The sequence below is a fragment of the Leopardus geoffroyi genome, chromosome A2, assembly GCF_018350155.1.
Source record: "Leopardus geoffroyi isolate Oge1 chromosome A2, O.geoffroyi_Oge1_pat1.0, whole genome shotgun sequence".
NCBI classification, from domain to species: Eukaryota; Metazoa; Chordata; class Mammalia; order Carnivora; family Felidae; genus Leopardus; species Leopardus geoffroyi.
The window spans coordinates 34,019,749-34,039,983 of record NC_059331.1 but is presented as its reverse complement, the minus strand read 5'-3'; the positions used below and the strand labels follow the sequence as shown (position 1 = coordinate 34,039,983).

General features: G+C 45.4%; 1 long non-coding RNA gene across 1 annotated transcript in view; it reads left to right on the top strand.

The window, feature by feature from the left end:
• LOC123605835 overlaps positions 1-20,235 on the top strand; it is a 108,468-nt gene that overhangs the window by 30,957 nt on the left and 57,276 nt on the right. Inside the window, exon 2 of the long non-coding RNA XR_006715923.1 lies at positions 8,263-8,310. This is a non-coding gene — a long non-coding RNA (uncharacterized LOC123605835). The remainder of the gene's footprint in view (positions 1-8,262; positions 8,311-20,235) is intronic.

Here is a 20,235-nt window from a genome sequence, read left to right as displayed (position 1 = left end):
GGTGTGTTTTGTTTTGTTTTGTTTTGTTTTGTTTTTTTAGTTCACTCACTAGGACTGTTGACCTTTTGTTTCCGGATTTATGTAAAGGTTCATCAATCCAATCTTATGTCCTGCCTCTTGTCCCCTAAATGTGGCTAATTAAAACCCAGGATTTAGGCTGCTGGAGACAAGATTTACCCCACAGCAAATGCCAACTCCAGAGTTACCTCTCCCCTGATCATTTTGCTTTCTGGTCATTTCTGGCCTCCACAGAATTCTCATCCCTTCCTGTCCAGGCAACCATGTTTTTTGTTTGTTTTTTAGTGTCTTACTATTTTTTAACAGAAACCAGAAATCCCTCCCCGATTTTTCTGTTTCTCAGTCTCTTATTTATTTCCTTTGTAACACACAATTTATCGTTATGTGTTTACCTGTTTACGTTCGGTCTTTCTCACTACAGTGTTTCATGCACATACACCTGGTCTCCTCTTTACCTTTCTTTTTTTTGTTTTTAATTTTTTTTAACGTTTTATGTATTTTTGAGACAGGGAGAGACAGAGCATGGACAGGGGAGGGTCAGAGAGAGGGAGACACAGAATCTGAAACAGGCTCCAGGCTCCGAGCGGTCCGCACAGAGCCCGACGCGGGCCTCGAACCCACAACCTGTGTGAGATCATGACCTGAGCCGAAGTCGGCCGCTTAACCCATTGAGCCACCCAGACGCCCCTCCTCTTTACCTTTCTAACTTTAGCACCCAGCTGGCATGACGAGGCTCTCAGTACATTCTTATTAAACTTACCTGTAAGCAAATGAATGGATGGACGCAAGACCAGCATGATGGGGAACTAGTATCCGGTGATAAAGAGACGGTGGGTCCTTGGAGAAGGTATTTGCTCCACACCTTACATTTGAGGGGAAGGAGAAGGCAGCTGCATGCAGCTGGTGAATCTAGTGGACGCTGTGCAGAAAGCTACATGCAGACCGAGTATCCAGCCGCCAAATGGAAGGAATCTGTGGTCCTGCCGTCAGGGTGGCAGGTGTCATAGTGAGTGCGAAAAAAAAGGGTTTTGCAGGCTGAGGGTGTCTAAAAATACTCACTGTCTACGCGATCTACATATTCCAAGTTCGATGACCGTGTTGTAAAGTGTTTTCAGCTCCTTTGTCTTTTTTTTTTTTTTTTTAATGTTTATTTTTGAGAGAGCGCAAGTGAGGGAGGGCAGAGAGAGGATCCGAAGAGGGCTCTGCGCTGACAGAAACGAGCCAGACACTGGGCTCCGGGTCACGAACCGTGAGACTGTGACCTGAGCTGAAGTCAGAGGCTCGACCAACTGAGCCACCCGGGCGCCCCTCCTTGGGTCTTAATATACGTTTTTTTAAAGGCTTGGTGTGCTAATCGAGGTTAGCAAAGGGGCTGGAGCCCCCAAGGAAATCGTGTACAACGTGAGAAGAAAGTGCTGGCCGTACTGTTTACCCTCTGACCACCCTACTCCCAGTTTCTGTGCCAACGGGTCTTATTTATTTTAAGATTAAAGCACATCACCAGCGGACATATAGTTCTTGCTTTATGGTGAAATACAAACACGTAAGCCAGAGGCATCAGTGGATTCTGTCATCTTTGAAAAATGATTTATTTTTTTTTTTTTTTATGGGCTTTGTTTTTCACTCATGGGTAACCTGATAGCATTTCAGAGCCTGAAATCCTTCCCTAAGCTAAAATAACCTGTTGAAGGTAAGTGTAAACCAAGTCTAGGCTAGAAGAGCAGAGAATTTTTTTTTTTTTTTTTTCTGAAAGTTCCTTAAATCTAGAGACATGTCTGGTCATACTCTTGCAATACAGAAAATAAATCATAATTGGATTCCACTGAGTTACATATGACCCTGAAATTGACTAACTGTATTACATTAGAGAAATCTAAGGCTCATAAACTCACTGATTAATACATTCATTCTAGGCTCTGTGCCCTCGTTTAGTCAGTTAGGGTGCTCCCACGCTAGGCCTCAGAATCCTTCTTAACACAGAACAACCAGACAAGCCTCAGTGGCATTTCTGGTTCTTCCTGAGTAAAAGCATCAACACCCATTTGCCATTTTGCCAGCTAAGCAAATGCTAAATTAATCGCTTTAGTGTAAGTTGTGGATTTGTTCCCAGGTAACTTAACACTTGGCAGTCGAGGGGTTGATCTCCAAAGCTTGGTGATATTTGCTCTCCAGGTTTCTCTTTCACATAAATCATCTTGTTTGTTTTTCTTTTATTCTGCCTCTATCCTACCATAGCTTATTTCCTTCTCTCTCTTTCTCGTAGTTCAGAACAGGAGTGCCTGGGTGGCTCAGTCAGTTAAGCATCTGACTCTTGATTTCAGGTCAGGTCATGATCTCGCAGGTTGTGGGTTCAAGTCCTGTGTTGGGTTCTTCACTGCCACACAGAACCTGCTTGGGATCCTCTCTCTCTCCCCTCTCCCCCCTGCTCATGCTCTCTCTCTCTCTCTCCCTCAAAGTAAATAAAACAAAACTTAAAAAAGAAAATTCCTTTAAAAAATTAATAGTTCAAAACAAAAATAATATTATTTACAAATTAAGGAAATTCCTAACAGCAGAGAAATGTGCAATCGGGTAAATGAAATTGACTTATTTTCCATAAAATGAATTTAGTGGCTCCTGTCCCTCCTGAACATGCTGGAAGGAGATAAGTTCTATACAGCGGCAGCAAAAGTTGTGATAACAATCAGCAAGTGATTTTTTTTTTTTTTTTTTTTTTTGCCACAGTGAAGAGATTTTCCATCAGATTTCATTTGACCTTGAACACTGTGTTAGCAATGAATAATTAATGGTACTTACTACAGTGATGCCCCACTTAACTGAGATTATCAGGGAATTAGATGCCCTAAATGAGTGAATTGGCCAGATAGGAAGACTTGCCCCCTTTTTGCACACACACACACAAATCTTTTTTGTAACCATTTCTGGTTCTTTTTGTTTTTTAAACGTGTGGCAAACTTTTGTGACCTGTTGACATTCTCTGAAACATATTTATTCATTCAATAAATACTTAGTGAAGCCTAGTATGTACCAGGTACTATGCCAGACGTGGGCAATATAACATGAATGGACAGAGTCCCTGTCCTTATGAAACCTATGTTTGGGGGGAGAAGAGAGAGAAACAAGGAATCATGCTGGAGTGCTCGGATAGGAGCAGCAAAGACTTAAGGGCCCACGTGGGCAGCTCAGTCGGTTGCGCATTCGACTCTGGCCCGGGTCACCATCTCACGGTTCGTGAGCATCGGGCTCGCTGCTGTCAGCCTGTTAGTGCAGAGCCCGCTTCAGATCCTCTGTCCCCCTCTCTGTGCCTCTCCCCGGCTTGCACTCTTCCCCCCAAGAATAAATACAAATACAAATAAAATAAAATAAAATAAAAATTCAAGAACTACACTGGACCGAGCATCAAAACCAGTTGAACTCAAAGTTGGCTAAGTTCTCCAGGACTGTTTGCCACTAACTGGCATCTGATTTCTGTGTCTTGAGTTCTTGTGATTGATCCTGGTAACTTTATCTTCTTTAAATTTGCCTATAGTTTCTTGCTGCTTGCTAAATGTGTGGTGCCGCTCCTACTATTTTTTGTACTACAATAAGGTGCATATGAAGTGGTGAAACAGAGGATGGCAAATACATGGTATGTTCTTTATCTATTACTGCGTAACAAATTATTGTACAGCGTGTGTGGGTCAGGAATCGAGCACGCTGAGCTGGACCCTCGACTTCAGGCTGTCTGGCATGGCTATATACCCTCGAGGCATCCAGCCGGGCTGGGGTCTCATCTGAAGGCAGGACTCCGTTCCTCAAGGAATGTTGGACTGAGAGCATCAGTTTCTTGACAGCTATTGTCTGGAGGCCACTCTCCGTTCCTTGTTACGTGAGCCTCTCCAAAAAGGCAGCTTGCTTCATGAAAGCCATGGAGAGAGAGAGAGAGAGAGAATCTGCTAGCAAGATGGAAGTCACAGTCTTTTGAAACCTAATCACAGAGGTGACATGCTTTCACTTTTTCTGTATTCTGTTGATTCCAAGCAAGTCACTAAGTCTTGCCTACACTCGACGGGAAGAATACCAAGAAGGGGATGCCTAAGGGCCACCACAGAGGCTGCTTGCCGCCGTATACCAAGCATTTTATCATCATTGTTCCCAGGACTGTAGCAAACCTCACTATTCCATCATGGCACTCTCAACCGCTGAGCCCCAAAATGGCTTCCGCTGAGCCCCAAAATGGCTTCCAGATCCTGCTTAATGGAGGACTCCAAGAGGCCCATTGCCAACCAGTTGGTGAGGTAAGGCCAGTTTGCCTTCTCCTCCTTAAACAATAACCATTCCAAGTACTTGTTGGGGGGAAAATACTTAGGTCAAGGATCTGGACAGAGACGGGGGCGCCAGCTGGAAGCAGATCTACAACGTGACACAACAGTAGCCATCATCTGCCAAGTCAGTGGGAGGGAAGCAAAGCCTGTAGCAGAAACCAACTGATCGAGACTTGAAGGCAAATATTTCACAGTAAGGACCTTGAATTGAGAGATACGTATCCCAGCATGCAAGAGCCCAAAGGAGATGGGATCATATGTGGTTCAACACAGGCGAGAAGAATCCAGTCTTGCCCGGTACAGGGGTTATCCCCTTGGCTACACTGAACAAGAGTCGTCATCATTTTTCTCAATGAAAAGTACCAAATTTGAACATCAGATGCCATGGCCTATCCTTATGTGTCTTCTTATGCCTGTCTCAGATTTGGGGGTTTCCCTCTCTTGTCTGTGGTAGTGTTACTCAACCTTCCTTCATCCACCCCCCCCCTTTGCATAAACATAAAAAAAAGCTCATTATCTGGCTGCCAAGGAACTTCTCCATTCCCTTCTTTGACAGTCACTCACATATCTCTCCATGTTTTTATTAGTATTACAAAGTGAGGACCTTCTCATTCTTTTTTATTTAATGTTTATTTATTTATTTAGGGGAGAAAGAGGTCGAGCACAAGAGGGGGGAGAGGCATAGAGAGACAGGGAGAGAGAGAATCCCAAACAGGCTCTGTAATGTCAGCACAGAACCACGAGATTATGACCTGAGCGGAAATCAAGAGTCAAGCGCTTAACTGACTGAGCCACATTCAGAAAAACTTCAGTAATAGCACGAGTTCCTGTGTACTCTTCACTCAGACTCTTCATATTTCCCTTATTATCCTCTTTTTAAATGTTTTTAAATGTTTATTTTTGAGAGAGAGACAGAGCGTGAGCAGGGGAGGGGCAGAGAGAGAGGGAGACGCAGAATGTGAAGCAGGCTCCTGGCTCTGAGCTGTCAGCACAGAGCCCGACACGGGCTCAAACCCACAAACTGTGAGATCATGACCTGAGCCGAAGTCTGACCCTCAACCGACAGAGCCACCCAGGCGCCTCTCCCTTATTACCCTCTTAATATGTATACTTATATTTGTTTTCCTGAGCCATTTAAAAGTACCTTGCAGGGGCGCCTGAGTGGCTCCGTCGGTTGCGTGTCCAACTTTGGCTCAGGTCATGATCTCACGGTTCCTGACTTTGAGCCCCGTGTCGGGCTCTGTGCTGACAGCTCGGAGCCTGGCGCCTACTTCAGATTCTGTGTTTCTCTCCCTCTCTGCCTGTCCCCTGCTTGCACTCCGTCTCTCTCTCTCTCAAAAATAAATAAACATTAAAAGAAAAAATGTTAAAGTAACTTGCAGAGATGATACCCCATTACCCCTTAATATTCTAGCTTATGTTGCCTTACATAGCCAGATACAGCCATGAAACCATAGCTTCTGATCTGCAGATTTCCCTAGCATTTCACGAATTATCCCAGTAAGGTCCTTTACAGGTCAGCTCCAACCCCAGCCACATGTGGCATTTAGCTGTCAAATTCTCTCGCTTTCCGTGGCTGGACATTTTTGAAGAATACAGGCCAGTTACTCTGCAGAACATTCCTCAGTTTGGGTGTATCAATCTCAACGTGTTTCCCCACGATTAGATGCAGGTTTTGCTTTTTTAGGCAGAACTAGCAGAAAACGCTAGTATGTTTTTCTCAGTGCATCCTCTCGGTCGGTACCCACCCATATATAGTGTCTGTCCATACGGAACATCTGCTAGCGTCTCCATGGTAAAGTTAATTTATTTACAAGTATTTTGTATTTGGAAATTAATGAGTAATTAATCCGTGTTTTACGGAGAAACATGTTGAGATCCTGTAGCTGCCCCGTTCCTCATCGGACTATACCCCAGCACTTCTGGCCTCTGCTGATGATTCTCGTCTGAATCTGTTATTACTCTCATAGCTTTGCCACGAAATTCTGTTAAGGGTGACTTTGGCATGAATGGTTTTAAAGGAATAGTTTCCGGATTGTCGGCTCCCCTCTAGATGATTCTAAAACTGCTGTCTGAGACCAGGCTGGTTCTCCTTTGGTGGGGGGAGGGGGGCACAACTTCAGGGTGTCCTTCCTGCAGGACTCCACAAACACAAAGGGACGGATGCCCCAGCTGGTCCCCTCTCCAACCTCCCTTTGAGAGCTGCCTCTTGTCCCCTTTTACAAAAGAAAGGCCTACCTCTCACCCAGTCCCTGAATCTTACTGTGGTGCAGTCCCCCAGGCTACAGACAATCCGGGACTCCAAACAAAGGGGTGATTCAGAATCTAGCTGTTAGTGTTGAGAAAGTGAATGATTCTAATGATTGGGTTACAAATCCTTTTCAACTCTTTGCTTTCAACAAAATTGAAGAAGGATCTGATGGAGTTGTCAGTTAGTAGATCATTAAAAATAATTTTTGATGATAGATCGCCATATGATTTTTTGGCAAATACCCCGGAAGAGTTTAAAGAATTGAGTGATGTTGCTATAAGGAAACTGTCCTTTCCCACCACTTATGTGAACAAAGTTTTTCAGTGTTTGCAAGTATGACTAACGGGGGAAAAAAAGGAATAAAACTGATCCTGGACTCTATCTCTTTTAGACAATAAGAAATATTCAGGAGTTAATAGAAGGGAAAAGTCCCCTTCTCATTTCAGATATATGCTTCCAATAAAATTGTGCTTCCCACGTTTCATAATTATTTATCAAAATGCATAATGTATTTGTTGTTTTGAGCAATGAAGTACAAATAAAAATAGTTGTCATGATAATTCAACACAGAGGAAACTGTTTAACATTTATAGCATCAAATTCACAGAAGATCTTAAAGGTTTCAAAGCTTAACTTTGTACAGAAACCTGATCCAGAAAATTGTAACAGAGGGATCAATAAAAAAGCCTCTCAAGCGTTAAAATACATTACGTTGTAGTAAATTCTGTGCAGGGGCTGGAATGGAAACAGAAAAAAGACCAATGTGTCGAGTCTCCATAATATTTAGCTTCTCCGGTATGAATTTAAAAGAGCGAATAACACTGATTTTATTTTACAGCGTCAACATTAAAGTGTGCTAGAAATTACCCAACTGTATAACCTTATGATAAAATAGGTTAGCCTTCCATTTTAAAATGTGAGGAATAAATAGGTTTTCAAACACTTTGTGGGAGCCACAAGAGCAACGGGCATTGGAAGAACGCTGCTAAGGAAGACGCTCCCTCACGGGTATTACTCACAGTATTTCTCTGAGGCTTTGCCTCCTGTTTTCTAGGGCAAACCTTTTGCTTCCTGCCCAGGGTCCCTCTCCACCTCGCTTTGGGAGCCCCACTCACCCATCACACTCGCCCTACCCTCGTCCCTCTGTCGCCTCACCCCCAACGTCAAAGACCGGCTCACCCCTTGGCGGGAAAGGCTCCCAGATCATCCCTGTAGATACTCAAATTCAAGATCGTCTCCTGAGTATTGCACTTATACGTAGATCCCTAGAACACATGGCCCCTGTCTGAGTGTCCTCAAGATCCCATATCCAAAGAGGAGAAACTCGCCCTGTGGCAGGTGCCCCCTGGTCACGGTTCTGTTTGAACGAGGGCCGTCTCCCTCAGGGCACGGGCACCCTATCAGGCCAGCTGCATTGTGAGTAAAGCACAGTAGAGTCCACGGCCAGAAGGAAGTCCATAGCCATCCCTAAACTGCAGGATCCTTGGTAACGTGCAAATTCCCAGCCCTGGCCCACAGGATAATCTAATTTGGTGAGTGTGGGAGAAAGCCCAGCACACGGGGTTCGGTCCCCGCCAGGTGACTGTGTTGACTTTTGTCCCGGGGCCTTACTTTGAGTGTCGCTGCCTCAGAGTGTGATCTTGCATCCCGATCTGAGCTGCTCAAATCCGTTCTTTTGTGTCTGTTCAGGTACTCGAAATTCCAAAGGGTTCACATGGAATCACAAGGCAGCTGAAGGTAAGTGAGCGGTCAATGCGCAACATTTTTATGTTTGTAGTTTATTCCGGGCTGATTATTTACATCAAATGACTCTATACATTATACGTACAATATCGATTTTAATTGGTAGTCGAATCAAGTACAAAGACAACATTAATATGTAAGTTTAATTGAATTTTTATTCTTTTGTTTTTTTCTTTAAGTTTATTTACCTTGAGAGAGAGACAGAGAGAGATTGAGAGAGAGAGGAGAGTTGGAGAAGGGCAGAGAGAAAGAGAAAGAAAGAATCCCAGGCGGGCTCCACATTGTCATCGCAGAGCCCATGTCATGAGACTCCAGCTCATAAACCATGAGATCATGACCTGAGCTGAAGTCAGACACTTAATCGACTGAACCACCCAGGCGCCCCTGAATTTTTAAATATTTAGGCTCCAGGAGAGATACACGAGGGGCGCCTGGGTGGCTCAGTTGATTAAGCATCAGACTTTGTCTCAGGTCATGATCTCGCAGTTTGTGAGTTTGAGCCCTGAGTCGGGCTCTGTGCTGACAGCTCAGAGCCTGGAGCCTGCTTCGGATTCTGTGTCTCCCTCTCTCTCTGCCCCTCCCCCGCTCACGCTCTGTCTCTCTCTGTCTCTCAATAATAACTAAATATTAAGAAAAATTTTTAAAAAGAGAGATACGTGAATAAGGAAAATCAATTTGCAGAAGAAGAGATATAAATGATGAACATATTCTAATTGAGCCTTTCTAATTAAATATAACAGTGTTACATGAGAACAATGTAAGAGTATCGATGAAAATCTATGGGGAGGGTAATATCAAACAAACACTATGGATGAGGACCATGGAACTATAACACTCTATATCATATATATAGATCCATGGAATCTATATCATAGCCACGCAATTCGGCCATTCCTGTAAACGTAATTTAAAATTCCATACTCTTTTAGCCAATAATGCCCTCTCTATAATTCTAGTTAAAGGAAATGCAAAGTTAAAGTCAAATTTGTTCACTCCTTAACTGTATATTAGTTAATGGTAGAACGATAGTAGCAATAGACAGAAAAGAACTGATATAAGGGATTGGGGCAAATTCACTGGAATAATATACAGTTCTTGAAAATGTGATTGTCAAAACACATTTAATGTTATGGGACAGTGCTCAGGACAGAACATAAAGGGATTACAAATGTGTTAAAGAGAGGGAAGGGAGGAGGGAGGGAGGAAGGGGGTGAGACAGAAAGAATGAATCTAAAACACATATAGGTAAGAAAAAAAAAAGAGGCAGCCATAATGGTGAGATTAAGGGTAACTTTTATTTTCTTATGTACATTTTCTTTAGCTTTGAAATTCTTTGCAATGCATGCATCAGTTTTGTCATCCAAAACAGTATTGCTCTAAAAAGCATGTTAAGTAAGGATTCCAACCTCTAAACTGCTGGTTTTGAGAAAAAAAAAAAAAAAAAACAGACTTCATGGTCCACTGGCAGCATATTTGCACCAAGGACCACAGAACTAGTCCATTCCTCTGTCCCCCAAGTCTATGGACAGCAGCTGAGGTACCTCTCTCTCTCTCTCTCTCTCTCACACACACACACACAATTGGAGAAGGATATTCTAGCATGTCCCTCGAGAGCCTACTTCCTTTCCTTTATTCTGAATAATTTAAACGGAGCTGAAGGAAGCTATTCTTTTCCATGAGCTGATACTGAAGGGTTGAGAGAACCATGTAATGAGTTACTTTCAGTTATCGGTATTATCACGATTAAGCGGCCTCTCTTACATTATTCATTCATTCAACAAACAGTTTTGAGTGCCTGTTAGACACTCAGATAGTCACTCTGGTGGAGACGCAGTGGTAGCCATTCGTTCATCTGCTTAGTCGGCCAATAAATCGTATTTCCTCCAGTATTTACCCCGCGTGGGATAGACCTTGCTCAAGACATTGCAGAAACGGCGGAAAACTAGATAGGACAGCCCCTGCCCTCAAGGAGCTCATGCTCCAGGAGGAGAGAGAGAGAGACCATTGGACAAATCACCGTAATGATAGCTTACAGTATGTGCCATGCAGGAATGCACGGTGTTGCAACAGAGACCAACAGTGGTACCTAACCGGGTTAGGTGGTCAGGGAATACCCTGTGTCAATAAGGACCTGGAAAATAAGTAGGAGAGCCAGTCTGGCTGAGGAGGGCTGAGGAACTGTAGCTTTTTATGCCTCAGAGATTTTGAGGGCCCGCATAGTAGCAGGCACTGTGCTGAACAGCGGGGGACGGAATGAGGGGCGAATAAGGGTTGAGCCCTGATCTCTGTGACCTCAGACACCAGAGGGTCTGACAGATACGTACACCTAAGTCATCACACGGTCCACTCAGTGTGTGAGAGTCAGAGAAGTCTTCCTAGCAAAGGTGAGTCAAAAACTTAACTTTTTTTCCTTCATTGTAATTGTTTCTTTTGTTTTCTTTTCTTTATTTTTGAGAGAGCGAGAGAGACAAAGCACGGGTGGGGGAGGGGCAGAGAGAGAGGGAGACACAGAATCCGAAGCAGGCTCCAGGTGCCGAGCTGTCAGCACAGAGCCCGACGCGGGGCTCCAACTCACGAACCACGAGATCGTGACCTGAGCCGAAGTCAGATGCTCAACCGACCGAGCCACCCAGGTGTCCCTGTAATTGTTTCATTTAGTGTTTAAATAGGTAAATACATTCATATGTTGGAAAATTATAAAAGTCAAAAAGGGTTCACGGTGAAAATCCTCTCTCCCAACGTCTGTCCCTTGTGCCCACTATCCAGTATCATTCCCTAGAGATAACTGATGTCATTGGTTTCTTCTGGATCCTTCCAGAGATGGTCTATGCTGATCCAAATACATGAGTGTGTTTGGGGTTCTTTGTTTTTCCTTTTTATTACACGATGATCTGGGCTGAATCTTTGAAGTATGGATTTTCCAGAGAAGGGGATTTGGGCAATGACGGGAAAAAGAAGACAGTGGAGGCCGAGAGAAAGCATGCATCTTAATGACACAGGTTAGGTGCGTAGGACAAGCTCTTCTGTGTTGCAGACACATTAAGTGTGAGGCAGAAAGGCAGAGGAGCCGGATCGTGGCAGAATCTGATTGCCTTGCTGCAGGGCACAGATTTAGTTTAGTTGGTAGCCGGACTCCAACCAAGACTTCCAAGTACAACCGTGTCATGTGCCAATGGGTGTTTTAGGAAGATCGTTCTAGCAGCTGGGAGAACATCGACATCGACGAGAGCCTTGCTCGCCAAACGGAAAAGTTGAGCTTCTTTCCTTCAGCCAATGTGAGCCAGGAAAGATTTTTCTTTTTAACGTTTATTCATTTTTGAGACAGAGAGAGACAGAGCATGAATGGGGGAAGGTCAGAGAGAGAGGGAGACACAGAATCGGAAACAGGCTCCAGGCTCTGAGCTGTCAGCCCAGAGCCTGACGCGGGGCTCAAACTCATGAACCACAAGATCATGACCTGAGCCGAAGTCGGACGCCCAACCGACTGAGCCACCCAGGCGCCCCCAGGAAAGGTTTTTAAAAAGGGTCTGGCGGTATCAGAAGTTGTGTTAGGCAGGTCTGTCAGCAGTGTGTTGTCGTTAAATGTAGCACAGGCAGAACTGACAGAAAACCAAATAAGTGACTCTCTAACTGAACACCGCTCCCAGCAGAAATACAGGCCTTCCCTCTGCTTTTTAACTTTAAGGAAGAAATCTGTATTAGTTACCTATTGCTGCATAACCAATTAGCCCAAAACTTAGTGGCTTAACACAACACACATTAATTATCTCACGGTTGGTATGGGTCAGGAATCGGAGCATGAGTCACTTGGGTCCTCTCTTCAAGGTCACTCACCAGCTAGAATGAAGACATCAGCCGGGGCAACAGGTTCATCTGCAATCTTGCCTGGGGGAGGGCAGTTGGTCATGTTGTTGGCAGGTTCACTAAGGATTGTTGGGGCTTAGCCCCTTGACATCTGGGTCTCTCCCAGTGGCAGCCTGTTTCGTGAAAACTAGCAAGTCAAGAAAGCAGTAACGGAATCTGCTGGCAAGTTCGACATGTTTGTAACCTAGTCTCAGAAGTGACATTCCATCACCTCTGCCATTTCTGTTGATTAGAAGTTAAGTCACTAGGTCCACTCCATACTCGATCGAGGGTGGGGGATTACACAAGGCATGAATTCAAAGAGGCCGGATCATTGGGGCCCATTTAGAAACCGCCTATCAGGGGAGCTTAATGAGAATTGTTCCTGTGAGTGCTGGGATCCAGGACAAGGTCTGGGGGGAGAAAGCCAGTATTGTTCCTCGTCCACGATCGATCGAGTCAGGAAATCATCGCGCTCTCCCCTGGCCTGCTGATTACCACCCTCGTTACAATCACCGCCCGGCCGCCCGTCGCGTTTGTCCACTGGTTCTGATGACAACACACCGCCCCTTTGGAAGTTGGAGCATCTGGGAACATTTACATGCAAGCTGGGTTGGGCTCCGTCTCCCTGCTGGAGTCCGACGGTTGTGAGTTTCCTCATTGCTGCTGCTGCAGATACTTAGGACATCAACTCACTAAAGGAAACGCCTTTAACAGTGAAGACCAATTCTTAATGCATCCCTGACTTTTCAAACAGAGTGGGCTGGTTAGTTGGGTTAAGTAGGGCTTTATAAACCATCCTGGTAGAGAAGAGCCTGAGAGTGGGCAACTCAGGGAAAGCCCAGGGGAGCTTAGGGGCCAGAATCCGGGCAATGTAAGCTATGATTCCAAACCAAATAGAAATAAGGAAAGAGAAATTACGACCGCTACCACTGTCTGTGTATACGGTGCACCAGTGACCGAGGTCAGGACCTGACCTTCATTATCTTGATTTAGTTCACTAACTGGGCAAGGTCAATGCTGTTATCCCCATTTGACAGAAGGGGAAACTGAGCCCCAGAGAGGTTAAGCACTTGGCCGGCAGTCATAGCTAGGAGGTAGCAATGGCAGGATACAAACACTGTCAGTATCCCTTAAAGTGGGAACCAGCAAGAATTCATCGTTAGGAACAGTCGTGTTTTGTCCTGAAGTACAGGAAGGCCCCATCAGCTGAGGATAATTTGGGGAGGAGGAAGAGGGAGACAGGCGTCGCCTAGAATATATCAAACTTAAAATGGAAATCAAAATACAAATGTAAATAATGAAGGAAAAAACGCTTTTGTTAGAATGAAGTCTTCCTACAAAATGTTTTAATAAAGAAGAAAAGTTTATTTTTTTTAAAGTTAGGTCAGGAATCAACCAGTTTTTTTTTTTTTGTTTTTTTTTTCTGTAAAGGGCCAGATGGTAAATATTTTTGGCTTTGTGGACAATAAAATCTCTCCTGTAACTACAGAAGCCTCGAGAGGCGGTATAGAAGCCGCCATGGGCAGGAAGGAAATGAGTGAGTGTAGCTGGTTCCAGTACAGATTTATTTACAAAATCAGGTGGCTGGCTAGCTTTGGCCATTAGGCTGTAGTTGGCCACCCTTAATTGGGTCATAACTGTAAGGGATACTAATTCTTAGAAAAAGCAAGAATGGGTTTTGAACATAGTGTTTCTGACAAAATGTGTGCTAACGCAATACAATACCACCCCTCCCTGTTTGGTGTTAGCAGTTTTATCAAAGAGAGTCAACTGTGCAACACTAGGCCCCGTCACTTGTCTCAGGGTCTCCCACTCTCCCTTGATAGCCAAGTAATTTTCTTTTGAAACTCTTAACACATCATCCTTCTGGATTTTCTCTTCTTCGGGTGTAAATTTATCTACCCTTGCTAGATCTCTGTTTCCACGTAATTAAAACAGTTCTCCATCTTTCCATCAACGGTATGAAATCCTGTGGCATTTGTCAAATTTGCTGTTCACGTTCAAGTCGGTTTCATGGGGATTGTGTGTTTGCTGAGTAGGCATCCAATGGACAGCAAGACGGGGGGGGGGGCCAAATAGAGTGTGAACTGATGTGCAAAGCAGGTGCTAACCAAGGAAAGATTTGAGTAAGAACTTTGAGATAGTCTTGTCGTTGCTGGGTATTTTCCATGTTGCCGTGATCTCAGCCTCTCGTCACAGCTGCCACCTGCAGGTACTCAAATAACAAATACTCAGGTAATGATGGCCTCCCCCGTACGATGTGTCCACCTTTCTTTCGCACACATTGTTCTCTTGCATTCAGTTTTTCTATTGCACCATCACTTACTGAGCTTCTGGTCCGTCACAAGTCACTTTGCTGGTACAAATTTCCCCCTCTATCCAAACTCTTACTAGCTGAGCTCAGTCACAAAATACACGGAAGTGAATTTTCCTCTAAAATCTTTGTTACCTAAAATTCGGGTGCCGAACAGTTTCAGAAAACACTATATTCCTTGCTATGGAAATTCACTGCTTTTGGTCTCATAAACCAATTCATCTTTGACGAGGAAGGGATATTTTTGGTGTTTTACCGTTTCTGCTAGCCACTGTGAAGTCTTTTACTGTCGCCTGTCTGAGAACCTGAGAGAGCGAGTAACTTACCCAAGGCTCCCTTGCCCCTCAACAGTGAAGTGAAATACAGAGTCAAATGTCATGGTTCCAGAGCCCATGATCTTTCTTCCACGTGCCTTTCACATATGGCATTCACACGGATGAAAAGCCCCTCTATTTTTCTCCCACAAAGTCAATGCTACAGATTCCTAAGTTCCTTAAGTCACACTTTAATTAATAATGTTGATTTGGGGGGCGCCTGGGTGGCGCAGTCGGTTAAGCGTCCGACTTCAGCCAGGTCACGATCTCGCAGTCCGTGAGTTCAAGCCCCGCGTCAGGCTCTGGGCTGATGGCTCAGAGCCTGGAGCCTGTTTCCGATTCTGTGTCTCCCTTTTTTTGACCCTCCCCCGTTCATGCTCTGTCTCTCTCTGTCCCAAAAATAAATAAACGTTGAAAAAAAAAAATTTAAAAAAAAAATAAATAAATAATGTTGATTTGGGAGCACCTGGGTGGCTCAGTCGGTTAAGTGTCCTACCCTTGATTTCAGCTCAGCGGTTGTGAGTTTGAGCCCGCTCTGTCCCGTCAGTGCCTGGGATTCTCTCTCCCTCTTTCTCTGCCCTTCCCCCACTCTCACACACGCGCACTCTCTCCCTCTCTCAAAATAAATAAACTTTGAGAAATAATAATGCTGATTTTACATCAACAGTAACAGTTATTTACATCAACGGTAAACAGCTGTTTACATCAACAGTGACATCAACAAAAAGTTAACAGTAACGCTGCCATTTTTTAAAGCTGCCAGCAAATCCCAGAGTTAAGAGAAATCCCCTCATAATGCAATTCCTGTGTTCGTTGTCAAAGTGGTTCTCAAACGGGTCATGGCACAGCGACATCAGCCTCCCCTGGAAATGTGCTAGAAATTGCAGCTCTCAGGCAGTAACTCTGACAAACTGAGTCAGAAACTGTGGGCAGAGGGCCCATCCATCTGTACTTAGAATCATCCTTCCGGGTGATTCTAATGCCAATGAAGTAGAGAACCACTGAGTTGTAGGAATCACAACAATGGTCTCTGGTGATTGTTGCAATCAGATCCAGAGCAAACATAGGTGTCAAATGTCCAGATGACTCGCGACTGTCACAGAACTGTGGTTAACGCTCTTCCTTCCCTTCTCCTGCGTTCATTCATCTCACAAATAACTACTGAACCCCTGTCCTGGGTCAGATATGAAGCCAGATGCTGGGACAAGGTAGGGAAGAAAACAGATACGGCTCTAGCCTCTTTCAGGCTTACGGTCTGATGTGGGCGACAGACCAGAAAACACTCAATTCCAGTAGAGTGTGGTCCCTGCCATGAGAGGTCAACTCAGGATGCTGGGGGCGAGGAGGTTCACCTAATCCAGCCCCGCAACTCAGTGAAGATTTATAGAACAAATGACTTTTAGAGAGGGCAGGAGTCCCCAACTTTCTGAGAAGGTCTAGTGCTGTGGGGGTTTGTGTTGTCTCTCCCGTGGGTCCGCAGCCTGCTTGAAGCCACTTCGGATGAAATAAAGGGGAAACACACTCAACCTGTTACTTCCAGCTTGTTGGAACACTTATCTCTGACGTGCATTGAAAACACACAGAGGGTCAAAGCGCCGTGTGTTTACTAGGTGGGGGAGGAGATAGGCATACCTCCCCGTCCCAACTGTTGGACTCCTACTGCCAATTTACGTAATTTCCTGGGCTTCTTCCTTTTTTTCTTTTTTTAGTAATTTTATTTTTTTAGTTTATATCCAAGTTAGTTAGCATCTAGTTCAACAATGATTTCAGGAGTAGATTCCTCAATGCCCCTGACCCATTTAGCCCATCCCTCCTCCCGCAACCCCTCCAGCAACCCTCTGTTTGTTCTCCATATTTATGAGTCTCTTCTGGTTTGTCCCCCTCCCTGTTCTTATATTATTTTTGCTTCCCTTCCCTTATGTCCATCTGTTCTGTGTCTCAAAGTCCTCATACGAGTGAAGTCATATGATATTTGTCTTTCTCTGACGGACTAATTTTGCTTAGCATCATACCCTCCAGTTCCATCCACGTAGCTGCATCCCGTGCTTATTTCTAAATAGTAAAGAGGAGATACTGTGGACACCATAACTGAGTCATTCAGACTAGTGACTGCTGACACGTTCCCTTCTTTCTTGATTTAAAAAAAAATTCTAGCGGAATTGGAGAGGAAAGCCTCTTTGGGGAAATAAACGAATAATTTCCTAAGAGAAGTCAGTTTGGATTTAATAAGCTATCCACAAAAAAAAAAAAAAAAAAAAAGATTCCCACTTGGGACGCCTGGTTGGCTCAGTCGGCTCGGATCGTGATCTCACGGTTTATGGGTTCGAGCCCCACATCAGGCTCTGCACTGACAGCTCAGAGTCTGGATCCTGCTTGGGATTCTGTCTCCCTCTCTCTCTGCCTCTCCCCCACTTGCACTGTCTCTGTCTTTCTCAAAATAAATAAATAAACTTAAAAAAAAAAAAAAAAAAAAAAAAAAAAACAGGCACCTGGGTGGCTCAGTCAGTTAAGCATCTGACTTTTGCCCAGGTCATGATCTCACCATTTGTGGCTTCGAGCCCCGCGTCGGGTTCTGTGCCGACAGCTCGGAACCTGGAGCCTCCCTCAGATTCTGTCTCCCTCTCTCTCTCCCTCTGCCCTGCTCACACTCTCTCTCTTTCTCTCTCTCTCTCTCAAAAAAAAAAAAAAAAAAGCTATGGAATGAATTGTGTCCCCCTCAAAATTCACATGTGAAGCCCTAACCCCCAGTGTAAGGTCTTTGGAAATGGGACCTTTGGAAGGGATTAAGGTTTAGGTGCAATCATGAGGATGGGCCTCCATGACAGGATTAGTGCCTTTATGAGGAGACACTAGAGAGCTTTCTCAGCATGTGGGGACACAGCGAGAAGGCAGCGATCTGTAAGCCAGGAAGAGGACCTTTTCACCAGAACCCATTCTGGCACCCTGACCTCTCGGATGTCCAGCCTCCAGAATTGTGAGAAAATAAATTTCTGTTGCCCAAGCCACCTAGTATGCTATTTTGGTACGGCAGCCTTAGAAAAGGCAAAGAGATTATTATTAATTTATCCATCCGTTCATGGTACCCCGCAGTGGTTACACATTTTAGTTGTACCCCTTGGTCTTTGGGGATCCGTGAGCGAGCCTCAGTATGGTCAGGGTAGCCTCAGAGAGCCTCCCTGGGCAGAGATAGACTCTGAGGGAGAGATGAACGGACACCAGGCAGTGAGATGGACACGAAAGGATGTGCCAGGCAGGAGGCAGCGAGGCCCTGGAGTGACACAGGGCGCCTGGAACATCCAGGAATCCAGCACGGTGTCGCAGAGGGGGACAGAGAAGGCTGAGGAGGCAGGCAGGGGCCGGACCGAGTGAGCGACGACATGTCCTTCTGTGTCTGGGACGGCGTCTGCATAGAGCCTGTGTCCTGGCATTTTCAAGGCCCTCACCGTCACGTCCAGAAATGTCCTTGTTCGGACGATCCCTTAAATAGTCCCCCTACATCTGAGCCGTGGAGAGGACAGCACCTTCTCCCGAGGACAACGGGTGATCCTTTGCAGGGTTTTTAGCTGGACCCTTAGCGTCTCATGTTTATTCTAGATTAGAGCTCTTGTTGAAAGGGAAAATAAGCTGACCTGAAGGTATTTGCTTATTCTCCACAAAAGGGAGAAAAAAAATGGGAGTGGAGAGAAGGCTGCCAAGGACTTCAAAACTGTACAGAGTCTTTGTGGTAAACTCCAAGCCATCACCCTCCCATCGCACTTGGGATGGCCGCACCCAGCCACAGCCAGCCCTCTTTCCGTTGTTTACACACACACACACACACACCCTCCAACCCCCAGCCCTCTCAACCGTCCTCCTCCCCCTTTCCCCCTCTCCCTCCCAGACCCACCCCTAGATAAAAATGCCATTAACAAAGGACACCATGGAAGGGGGCAGGGCCAGGTCCTTTATTGCCTTCCATGCCTCGCTCGGGATCCCGGCCCGGAACTAATGAGCAGCAGCGTTCATTGTGGACACCCTTCCTGCAGAGTCCAGAAGGTTCGGCCCCAGCCCTATGCCTGAATTTTCCCCTGCAAGAAAGCACGAATCCTGTGGTATCTTTGGGATAAACGCACCCATGCTTCATCACCGTTTCGAATAGAGATGTCCTGCAGGGTTAACAAATCAAAGTCTCTCCCAATTTCTTTTGCGCGTTCTACCACGAAGTTAGGTCACTGTAATTTCTGTGCGAGGCTCTTCTCTCTCTCCTTTATCCTCTTAGCTCCACCCTTACTCCCCTGATCTTTTATGTGCCAACCACACAAGCTGTTATCTACTGGTGATTTTTTAACGTCCCTGCAAATTCCTCTCTCTAACCGTAGACACCAACCCTGTTCTTTTTTTTTAATTTTTTTTTTTCAACGTTTATTTATTTTTGGGACAGAGAGAGACAGAGCATGAACGGGGGAGGGGCAGAGAGAGAGGGAGACACAGAATCGGAAACAGGCTCCAGGCTCTGAGCCATCAGCCCAGAGCCTGACGCGGGGCTCGAACTCCTGGACCGCGAGATCGTGACCTGGCTGAAGTCGGACGCTTAACCGACCGCGCCACCCAGGCGCCCCAACACCAACCCTGTTCTTAAGAATTTGTTACAGCGCACTCTTCCTTGTCCCCGCAAACGCTGTTGAGGAAACATCACCGATTTTCCATCTCTAATTCCATTTTCAAATTAACTTCTTTTTTCTTTTTTTTTTTTTTAGCGTAAAACCAAAGTGGTCCTTGTCCCTTTAAGTCAAATATCCCAAATGTGGATTGGAGTTTGTATTGGCATGGTCTTGAAAAGAGAATTATTTCCTGACCTTGCTCGGGGAAAGAAAACTTTCTGGCTGTTCGTTAGTGAAGGCAATTTTGATGTAAACTGACATTTCTCAGATGCCCATCTTGGGAATAGTCAATGTGAAACCCAAAATTTCTGGCAGCTGAAACCCCGGCCCGTCTGCCAGGCCCTGGGCAGAGATAAAAGAATGTCGAAGAGCAGCAGGCAGATGGGATTGCAACAAGAAGCCTTTTCTCTGCGCCCAAAGAGATGAGCTGGGGAAGGGGTCAAGGAGGAAGGGGGAGCCACACTTCACAGTGAGGGGACCAACAAAAAGGGCACTTTCGCGGCTTTTTATTGCGGGGGCCGTTTCTCCTGTTGTCCAGCCATTGCCCTGTTTTGAGCACCATTCATTGAGGGCTGCCTTTCTTCTCGAGGCTTTTATCCCAGGATGCTGAAAGCATTCCCGTGTCCTCCTTCCAGAGAGGACTCTCCCACAGCCCCGGGGCCTCCAGCGGCCGGCCCCAGCCTTTCACTGCTGGCTGCAGGCTGCTGCTACCTACTCAGCTTCGAAAGCGGTTTTATGCTGTGTCCTCGTCCTCCTCGTCTTCCTCCTCCTGCTCCTCCTCCTCCTCCTCCTCTTACATTCCCAA